The sequence below is a fragment of the Scophthalmus maximus genome, chromosome 22, assembly GCF_022379125.1.
Source record: "Scophthalmus maximus strain ysfricsl-2021 chromosome 22, ASM2237912v1, whole genome shotgun sequence".
Classification (NCBI taxonomy): Eukaryota; Metazoa; Chordata; class Actinopteri; order Pleuronectiformes; family Scophthalmidae; genus Scophthalmus; species Scophthalmus maximus.
This window is the reverse complement of record NC_061536.1, coordinates 8,870,127-8,880,703: the sequence shown is the minus strand read 5'-3', so window position 1 is coordinate 8,880,703 and position 10,577 is coordinate 8,870,127.

The window sequence follows — 10,577 nt, the reverse complement described above, 5'->3', positions numbered from 1 at the left end:
CAGTTACAGAGCCTAATTAACCCACTAGAGGGCCCCTGGGGGGAAATGGGATCCTATTCCACCCCACCTCCCCACTGACTGAGGCTACATCCACACGACCACGTTTCAGTTTTAAAACGCATCGCTGCTGCTATGTTTACGCCGGCTGTCCACACAACTACAGAGTTCGGTCCTTATTGGTCACGACTCGGCCACCAGCCGCGAATGCAAAACGTTGCTAACACCTACTACTGTCAGTAAAACAGTTCCACCTCGTCGTTGGTCCAAGAAAAGAAATCCCCATTCCCCCTTTTTTTCACCAATTGCTGTTTCTCGCTGTAAGTATTTTCTGTAACTAAGCAACCGACTGCAGAGTAGACAATCTGCTTCCTGTTTGCATCAGCACACACATTCCCAGTGTACATAAATGGTCACTTAATGTGTTTTCAGGTGGATGGAGATTGTAGTATGGATGTAGTCTTAGTTTATAGTATTTTAATTACACACGTTTGTGCAAGAACATAGAAATAGGTATCAACAAATACACACAAGTTTTCAAAACTCAATTTTGGCACAGGCCCCTTTCAAGACAGGGTTACAAGGTCAGGTGAAAATGCTGGATCAATATAGTACCCAATTACAGCTTCTTTTTATAAAGTGCTTTAGTGGTACATTATCCCCAACAAAATTTCAATCCAATCAAATTACAATAGACTGATTGCCAAGCAATGGCCTCTGGGAGGCCTTGCAGGGCAGTTTCCCTCTTTGCCTTGTTGAATATACAGTCTTCACATCAAGAGAAGGCTACCTTTACATGAGTTGTTTTTCTATCATAATGAACAGGCATTTTGTGACATTTGAAAAATAATTTGCATTGCATTTGACAGCTGAACAAGATCTTATTATAATGCCAAGTTTCATTCAAATATGTTCCACAGGCAGCATGCGACTGTGGCTTGTTAGCTTCCTTGCATGGATCCCATTCTGTTCAATGAGAAACACTGACAGGTACTTTACAATGTGTTGGGCCTGCAGTTGTTCCATTCTTGTAGTTTTCAAGTTTTAGCTTTTTCCCCTCTCCCTGGACAAGTTTAAATTACTACATTTTAAAATACAGATACAGTATGATATATACCATTTAGGATACATTTTGAGAACAAGAAAAAGTTGTGTAAAGTATTCATTTATTTTGAACCTGAGCCATCATAGAGTAGACAGGGACAACAGCTCACATTGCAGGGAGCAGTAGGTTATGCGAGGTCAGTAGGAGCCAATTTGCAAATGTTTGCCCTGGGGCCTACAAATATGTTTACTCTGTATGTCACAGTTATCATTTATGCTATCAGTTGGAAAGCAGTGGATACAGTTCATCCTGTTACTGAGATGACTTGGATGTGCTCTGAATCTCCGGAAGGTTTAATGCTCTTAAAAACATTGCATGTTGAGTAATGTGCTGTCCACATTATACTGTACTTTTTTTCCTCTGAGTTTCTAGGCAGACTTGTGTCCTAGTTTAAGAACATATGCTGTTTGAGACTCTGTGCTGGGGACCACTGGGAATAGAGAAGCTGGAAGAAATAAAACACATGACATCTTGGAAATATGCCTCTCAAGGGCCATCTTGGATTAGAAACACAATATCAAAGCCTGGCTTGATTTCTTGGATTCAAACCCATAAAATACAAATATGTATGAAGATGAGTCATAGACTGATCGCACAACAACCAGCTCGGGCATGGATATCACTACGGACCAGGAGAACAGCTAGTTGGAACAGTTAAACAGCCGGGGATAATAAGAACCAGGCTTTTTCTTGAGGATGGAGGAAAGAAAGGGAACTGAACGCCTCCAAGAAAAGCGGTTAAGGATTTCACAAATTACGCGATGACCTACGCATTTTGACAAGTTCATAGCAGTCATTTGGAAGAGGTCCAAGTGTATATAGAAACTCATCCTCAATAGTATAACAGTGTCCAGAGGCAGACATGAACAAATGGAATGCAGGGCAGAGAGATCAAGCAGAAAGGGAAGAAAAGGATCAGCTGAAACTCAAGGAAGAATTGGCCTCGGGCTCCTTTAAAAGAACAGAGAGGGCATCTGTTAAATGTCCCACACCAGCTGAGGAACGCTTTAGAGTTAAACTGCTTGAACAATTCAGTGTGGTGGCTTTAGCTCAATTGGTGAAGCAGGTTGATTGCAAAGTTCCCTCTTTTGAAGTGTGTTCAGCCTCCAGTGTCTGTCATGTATCCGCCAGATGAATTCAATTTTGGGAGACTAGTTAAAATGCAGTTAAACGGAGCAGTGACTTGCTGGACTGCAAATGGACAGGAGTTATGATAAAAGTTGAATAAACAAAGATCTGATTCACTCACGGCATACTAAGCGAAAATAAACATGTGATGTGTGTGTGTTGTTTTGCTTTTAAAATGACAAACAGAAATAAGGTTATGTTGGACAAACTGAATGTCAAACAATAACAGACCCACAGAGGAGAATGGTAAATGGACTATATTTATATACAGTATAACGCTTTTCTAGTCTTATTGACCACTCAAAGCGCTTTATAGGAAGAGTCACATTCATACAGCTCTTGCCCTTTACTGCACTTTTTCTGTCACATTCATACACTGCTGGAAGACCCGCAAGTGGCAATTTAGGGCTAAGAGTCTTGCCCAAGGACACATCGACATGCAGACTAGGGGAAGCTGGGATTGAACCGCCGACTTTTGGGTTAGTGGATTCTCTACCGACTCTACCTCCTGGGCCTCAGCCTCCAGGGAAGTATGTACTCAGTTGACTTTGATTGTGAACTCAAGCAATCACACCAGGCGTAGACAAGATGTATATTTACTTTTATTCTGTGATATTGATTAATATTTTTGTTAAAATACATTTTATGGAAAATCAGTTGAGAGACCCTTTACTGTGTTAATGGATACAAGATTTGTCCTGTGCAGCCAAAGATATTCAAGAGCGCTAAAGCTTGATGGCAAAATCTCATATCAGCAAACACCAAATCAAATCAGGTTCATCAAGTCCAGTATATTTTACCAGTTTATCAAAGTAGTCGAACATAAGGTAGAGTTTAAAGTAACAGTCATCAGTAACAGTCATCACTGCCATCATCCTGTTCACATGTTCAACCTGAACAAAGGGCAACACAGCAAACAAGTCTATTGTTTGACAGTAGTGTTTCCATCCTTCTGAGTGGTCATCGTATCCCATCTGCACGCTTGGAAATCTGCTTTACTCTCACCGTGGAAATTATAAAAACAAACCCAAAGTGCTCTCCATGGGAGTTTACCCTACTCGGCTGCCCACACACACTCCACGCTGACTCCCACATGAACTTCACTCTGCCATCATGTTACTTTTTCATGATTTCAATTTATAGTAGAGACTTTTTTTTTCTAGCACTTTGAGCTGCTTCAGGGCTCTTAACTGTGTTTGTTTTCTTTTGTATTTATCTGTTTTGCTGTCTATCTATCTATGTCGAGGAAATAAAGAGGTCACACTCCTCCAGTTCAAACCAACCTGACTTAGAAACAGGAAACCAAAAGAACATTTTTAGAACATTTTTCTTGATTATTTTCTCACAGGTCTAGTATATTTAATGGAAATGTTGCTTGATTAAGCCTTCTATAGACAGAGCTAATACTGTAGTCTTGGTGGAAAAAAACTAATTGTGTTTGTTATATTTATATATATTTCTAAAATATATCATCAGCTTTTAAACCACAACATGTCCAATTTGTTTGTGGTTGCAGTACGTTAAGTTTTTACGTATTTCACACACACACACACACACACACACACACACACACACACACACACACACACACACACACACACACACACACACACACACACACACACACACACACACACACACACACACACACACTATATAAATCCATTTTGTTTTCAGAAGCCCTGACAGTTCAGTCTTTGGCCGCGTGGGGCAGCAGATAGTTAGAATTGAACAACCCACGGTGGTGAATGTAATAAACAAATTGTCCACATGATGGCAGCAGTAGAACAGAGAAAAAAAACATATAACTGTGGATCTTTTCTTTCTTTCTTTTTTGGCCTGATTCCATCAAACTGATGCAATAAATACACGCCTTGTGCTTCGACCACGAGGCCAAATATCTCATTGATGTATATATATATATATATATATATATATATATATATATATATACAGTATATATATATTTTAATTCGTGTTCAGTCAGTAAATGTGCATTTAATCACTGGACCACTATTAGATACATCACATACTGTGACACAGCAGAGAGAGATCAATGCATCGTTACCACTGTCACAGTCGCTTCCAGACCTGTTTGATTTACGATTTCAAAAAAATGAATCTACTGATGTCTGATGGTCTATCTTTTAGATTAATGAAGCATTATATTGTCAACCCAGGTTTAAAGTGCTGCACTGGAATTCTCACTCAAGATCCAAACCAGTTTCAGTTTTCATTTGTGTGAATTTGAAAAATCCAAAACGGAGAAATGTGTTTTTTAGAAATTAGAACTGCTCAAAATGTCCCATTTTTGTTGTTGTTTCCGCCTTTCATCAAATACTGTAAAATAAAAAAGGAAAGTGTAACTGAAGTATCTAATGAGAGCCTCAATCTGTTGTTTTTTCGTTTCTAACTATAAACCACTAAGCAATTTCTGATTGGAAACGTGAACTTCTGCCTGATTGATTCATTAAAAAAAATATTGAATAAATGGAAGCAGTTTTTGAACGGTTGTGCGATAAAGTTGTGGGTCTTTTCTTTTAATGAATGTACACAGAGGAGTCAAACAATTCAAGATAAAACCCCCAAAATAAAAGGAGGCCACTTTATTCCCCCCGGAATATGAAGTTTATTTTGTCCCCTTGGCAATCTGAAGATTTGATTGATCACGATCAGCGGGCAGCGAGTTGAGTCAACTTCAATCATTTGCTGTGTTTTCTGTGGTTGTGGGAAAAAAAACCACATAGCTGACTATGACTTATTTTCGTTATGAGGGGATTTTTTTTTTCATGTTTTGAGTTAAGTTTGTGTCTGCAAATATCAGTGAGCACCTGTTGGTCTGTGAGTCAAATCCTCTCCGAAGAAAAGCCATCTTACTTGTATTCTACTTTATTCTAGTCACACATTCAGTTCGCCAGTCTCAGCCAGTTACATAAAAACACTGAAGGGAATTTGATGAGATTTTACACACTGTTTGTTTGTCCGTTTTGATGTCATGAAATGTTCATTTGCAGCGTTAATACATCAGATTTTTCATTCAAAGAGACAAAGGAGAAAAACAAAACGAGCACGTTGCCAAATGAGTAACACACAAGCAAATGAGGGGTTAGATTTCTTTTTTTCCGACTTTCATGGACTAAATAAGGCATAAATCCATTTAACAGCAATTTGAGAGGAGTTGGAATAATCTATAGTGACTATAAATTACAACTAATAAATATATTTTTTTTTGCAAGATTCTTCCTGATTTTTTCCCATTTATTTTCTATAGAGGATGTGTGGTGGAGTGTAAGTCGTTGTGGCTTCATTCAGGTCATATAACTTTAAAGTACAATAGTTTTTATAACCAACAGATGTTTGAAACAAACACACACACACACACACACACACACACACGCACATACACACGCGGGACAAGTACGAGAAAAAGCTCAGCCATTAACAGGCTACTGGTGAACATGTAATACTCTTCTGAATAGGAAATCATTGAAAAAGCCTTTTTACGTTTATCGAGTTACTGGATGTAAAATGAGATTGTGCTCAACCCACTAAGTGATAGTGACATTTCCAAAAGGGACTAACAATGTTCAGAATTAAAAAATTAATTTGAATGCAAACTAAAAATAAAAATACACTGAAATAGAAGAAAATCAGGTGTCAAACTCATGGCCACTCCTGCAGTTTCAATTGCTTTTTGATCACTTGACTGAAATGTGCTTCAGCAGAAGAATAACGTCATGTAAATATTCTGCAGCCTGATGAATCCATGTGGAGACGCTGCGTGTGGTCCTCTCGTCAGAGCATCAGTTGAATTTGACCAGTTCTCTGAGGAGATGACGCCACATATATGATCTTCCCCCTGACCCTGATGAATCCCTCAACTCACTTGCACTGAAAAATGTTAGATTTTGTCTTGTGCATATCAGAACTTACAGCTGGTGCTGTTACGGTTGTGAGTTTCTGCAAGTTTACTTCTCCAATACTTCCAAAACGTTCATTCCCCTCTTTAAAACGTGCAAAGCCACTCTGATTTAAAAAAAAAACCCAAATTACAATAATTAGCTGCGATCCTGGAATAACTCCAGTTATTCTGCAGCATGCCTTCAATCTAGTGAAGGGCCCCCGCTTTCATTTATTATACACCACCATGTCTCATTAAGCCCTTATTCAAATCAGAGGATCCCAATTTGAATATTGGCGCGACATGGGGGTGAAAGGGTGCCAGGTCTGAGTGCATGCATGCATGGGCACAAATACGTAATCCCTGTAAGCAGGATAAAGTAAGTATTCCAACTCATATTTACAGTAACAGCAGGTTTAGTACAAATCAGTGGTAGTGACGTGGTCCTCGTCACCGTGCGTAAAAGCAGTTATTTTTTGGCGCCACGCGTTCGCCAGCCTCTCTGCTCAGCGAAGCGCAGTAGGATATATGGTGTCTGGGCTGGCAGCAGTAAAACAATGGGCTGATGCTGAGGGTGGGTTACTGCTGTCGGAGGGTCTGAGACAGACTGTGACCCACCAGCCCAGAGATTGTCTGCTTCTCACGGCCCGCGTGACGCAGGTGACAGGAGGGAACGGGCGGATTACTGGCATTTAATGGACGAGCCTAAACATCACAGTCAAAACGAATGCAAGTCAACAACATTCCGGATGAATCACCCTCGAATTCGTTTATCAGAGTTTGAGTTGAAAAAGTGATGGAGAAAAAGTTACCAAACTATCAGCTGGTGACAGAACTCAGTGAGCGAAGTGAGGTACAATTTTAAGGAAGCCCGTTCTTTACTTGGGTATTTTACTCCATTACATGGATTGCAATAGTTATGAGCTCCATCTTGATCAATAGTAAACGCTGCATTAATTAAAAAGTAAAAATGCATTACATATATAAATAAAATCTACCTGTGGACCCGTCAAGAGCTTTTTCTGCACAATGAGCACTTTTACTTTTGTCATAATTAAGCCAAACAACAATAATACAAACGTACCATGAAACAATAAGCAACTGATGCGTCATTAAAACGGTGACCGATTCAATTTGAGCTTCAGATGATCATAGTCATGATCCATGTAAGAGATCCAAATGTTGACCCCACTGTGCAGACAATTAAAAAAATTCTACTTTTGTCTGTGTAGTTTAGCATTTTAGATTGTGGAAGAGGGAAAACCTCCTGTAGTGTGCCTTCCATAAGTTTGTCCCATTCTTTTTTTTTTTTAGAGTTTTCTCTTAAGGTCTTACGGATACAATGGATGATATATGATCCTATCAGGAAACTATACTTGGACAAACAAGTGAATTAATGTACCAGACTTGGCTTGACTTGCATTGAGCCTCCATGTGGTTGGCTACCTTACAGCTTGCAGGGCACTGGGCAGCTGTTCTAAACTTTAGGCCTTCTTTATATATTGCTAAATTTAGATTTACAGCCTATATAAACCCATACATACATTGTCTTCTTTTTAGACTACAGTGTAATGGCCCATCAGTTTCCTGGCGAGGCTTGCGCCTTGAATCCGTGGCGGTGTTGTGTCTGTGTTGGTAATGAACTTGAGTTATGTCCTCGCTCGCGGCTCAGTCAATGTGTCTGGAGCCGGCTGCCGTGCCGTACAACAGGGAGACGAACATCGATTCTCCACGGATCATCGAGCTGTCAGTGTGAAAACTTCAAATGTGCAGTGGTCTTTTAAACCATTGATAAAGGGAACTTGCATTCGCTTTCCACTTGTTTCTGATGTGTCAAAATGTTCCGCAACACCTTAACACCATGACTACAAGAAAGGTTTCACCATTGCTCTATAAAAACCGTAGGGTCTTATTATAAAGGGTTATACCATAAAAAGATATGAGCCTAACTGTTGTTGCAGTGTGCGGGCTGTTTGACATGGCTGCGTGTGAGGGCATTTCCACACACTGAAGTGGTCTAGACAGCTCAACATGACTGAGGTAACTTTGTTTAATGCAAATAATGAGCACGTCTAGGCTGAGACCCCATACAATAACGTTGGAGGGGATACGTCTTTCAGGGCATTCAAAAGATCTCTGGTGGGATTATCATGATAATTAGTCTGGCCGGAGCACCTCTCAAGTCTGTCGCTGGAACTTTCAGCTGCAGATACCAACTCGTCGAGATATAGTTCAATACTATAGGTGATGAGCTAACATTCAAATACGATTTTCCACATGTATCCATGAGAATTTGAGATTTTCCCCTCGCTCATATAGGCTGCACTATAGCATCCAATACTGACCCAGGGACAGTCGATAGCCTCTCTTTATATAGAGGTGTATAAGAATAAAAGTATATCGATATTTGCACTTTTAAACAATGAACACAATAGATGAACAAACGGCTGTGTTTCATGGATTATTGTAAATACAGTGATGTAGTTAAAAGGCCCATATATCTCTTTACCGGAATCGGAGCAGTTCTCTTTTTGTATCGTTTCGAAGATATTTCAGTGATGATGTGCAAGCATGAAAAAGTCATGCATGTAAGAAAACATGTTTAGGGGGATGTTCGGTGTAAGGATGAGTGATGGTACCACCATGCACTTCTGCATGTGTCTGTTGGGGGGCGTGAGAGGCGCTGCCATAGGTCCATATTACAATTACATCGGCCGTCTTGCATAATATCAAAAAAAAAATCTCAGAGGGTGGGGGCAGTGTTACCTCATTGACTCGCGAGGGGGAGGGCCTTCGAACGGGCATATATGATTTTGGACAAATGAGACGTTGAACCATTTGGAGACAAGGATGGTGGAGGAGATGTAGCCATCCAGGGCGGGCAGCCCCAACTCCCCCGTTTGTTGGTGGGGGGGCTGTGGGTGTGGAGGACAGCTGTGTGGCGATATGCAAGAGAGGGAAAAAAAGAAGGACCCGTTAGATTAAAAAAAATAAAATAAAAAAAATGGACGGGGCCGGCGGGACGTCACGATGCGCCGTCGCCACAAAGCCCGAGACGCCGCTCGTGAACGCGCTCATTTGGCTCCCAGCGTGCCGCACGTCCGGAGGGACTGCTGCTTCCCAGGAGCTCATCCGAGCCCGGTGCAACCCGCCCTGCTGCATCTGAAGGGGAGACAGTAAAGACAGGTGTGTTATTTTCATTCCATGTGATTGCACTATTTCATTTTCCTATAGTTTTGATAAAAAAAATCCCCTGGATATGGCACAGGAGATGGTTTGTGGCGCGTTCAGGCTGCAACATGCTGTATTGTGTGTGCGACCCCATTGTGAAAATAAATGAGCATTTATACACTGAGTAGTCGTTTCAGACTAAACCTGTGCTACACGTTCTTCCAGTGGAGCCTTGATCTGATGCACGAATGATGCGGAGCAGCAGCATCAGCAGCATCTGAGATTAAAAAGAACAAAAAGGTTCCACATCATCTGTGGACACAGACGAGTTTCACTTGTGGCTGCAGCCACTTTTGTTTGGCACTAGACGTGTGTGTGTGTCCAAGGGAGTTTGTGGTGATCTGACCATGGCCAGTGTGAAGCCAGTCAGCAATTTCAGTATTTAGATCAGTGGCCTTTCCTCTCTGATTTAGTCAAAGGCTGCTGCCCCCAACAAGGTCCTTTGATTGGTTTCCAGTCAGCTTTACTTATAGCAATGTTGAATATCATTCTAAAGAATCAGCAATACTCCTCCTCTCTCCACCCCCACAGGCCATTTAACCTACTCTATATTAAAATATGATTCCTAGAAGCCACTAATTACTTTAAATGTTGCTTTTGCCAGTGCCAATAAAGCAATTCATCACTATGTCAAATGTATATTCATGTATATTTTTCTATGATGCTGACCCCGGATCAGCCACATACACTTATGCCAAAGTATTACATAAGTTCAGGTAGCTCCACCTCCACTGGTTTATATAGTTCACAAACTGAAGAGCTGTTGAGTTATTAATGCGCGCTGCATCTTCTTCTTCTTCTCCTTCGGGGCATCTCATTGTAGGTTTCATTGGCTGTAATTATGATGCTGCACTTGGTGTATGTAGCGCGGGCCTGTGGTGCTGGTGTGACAGTGGCCTCGGGGCAACAGTGCAGTGTTGTGTGGGGCCCGTTTGCTGTCAACGGATTACGCGCTGAAAAGGCTAAGCAGGGGGAGAAGCATGTAAAAAGAAAAAGAAAAAATTGAAAAATAGAAAAAAAGCTAAGGTGATTATTGCACTTGGAGCCAGCAGCGTGCGGCTCTAACGCGGCTCCCTGCAGCCGTGGGATTATACGGTGCCAGCATCGCGCTCTGCACGGGGAGCTCTTACGTAAGGCCCGTTAATCTGTGAGAGAGGGTATCAGACCTGCCTCTCATGCATGTCTGCCTATGTTTCTTTTATTGCTGCAATAAAA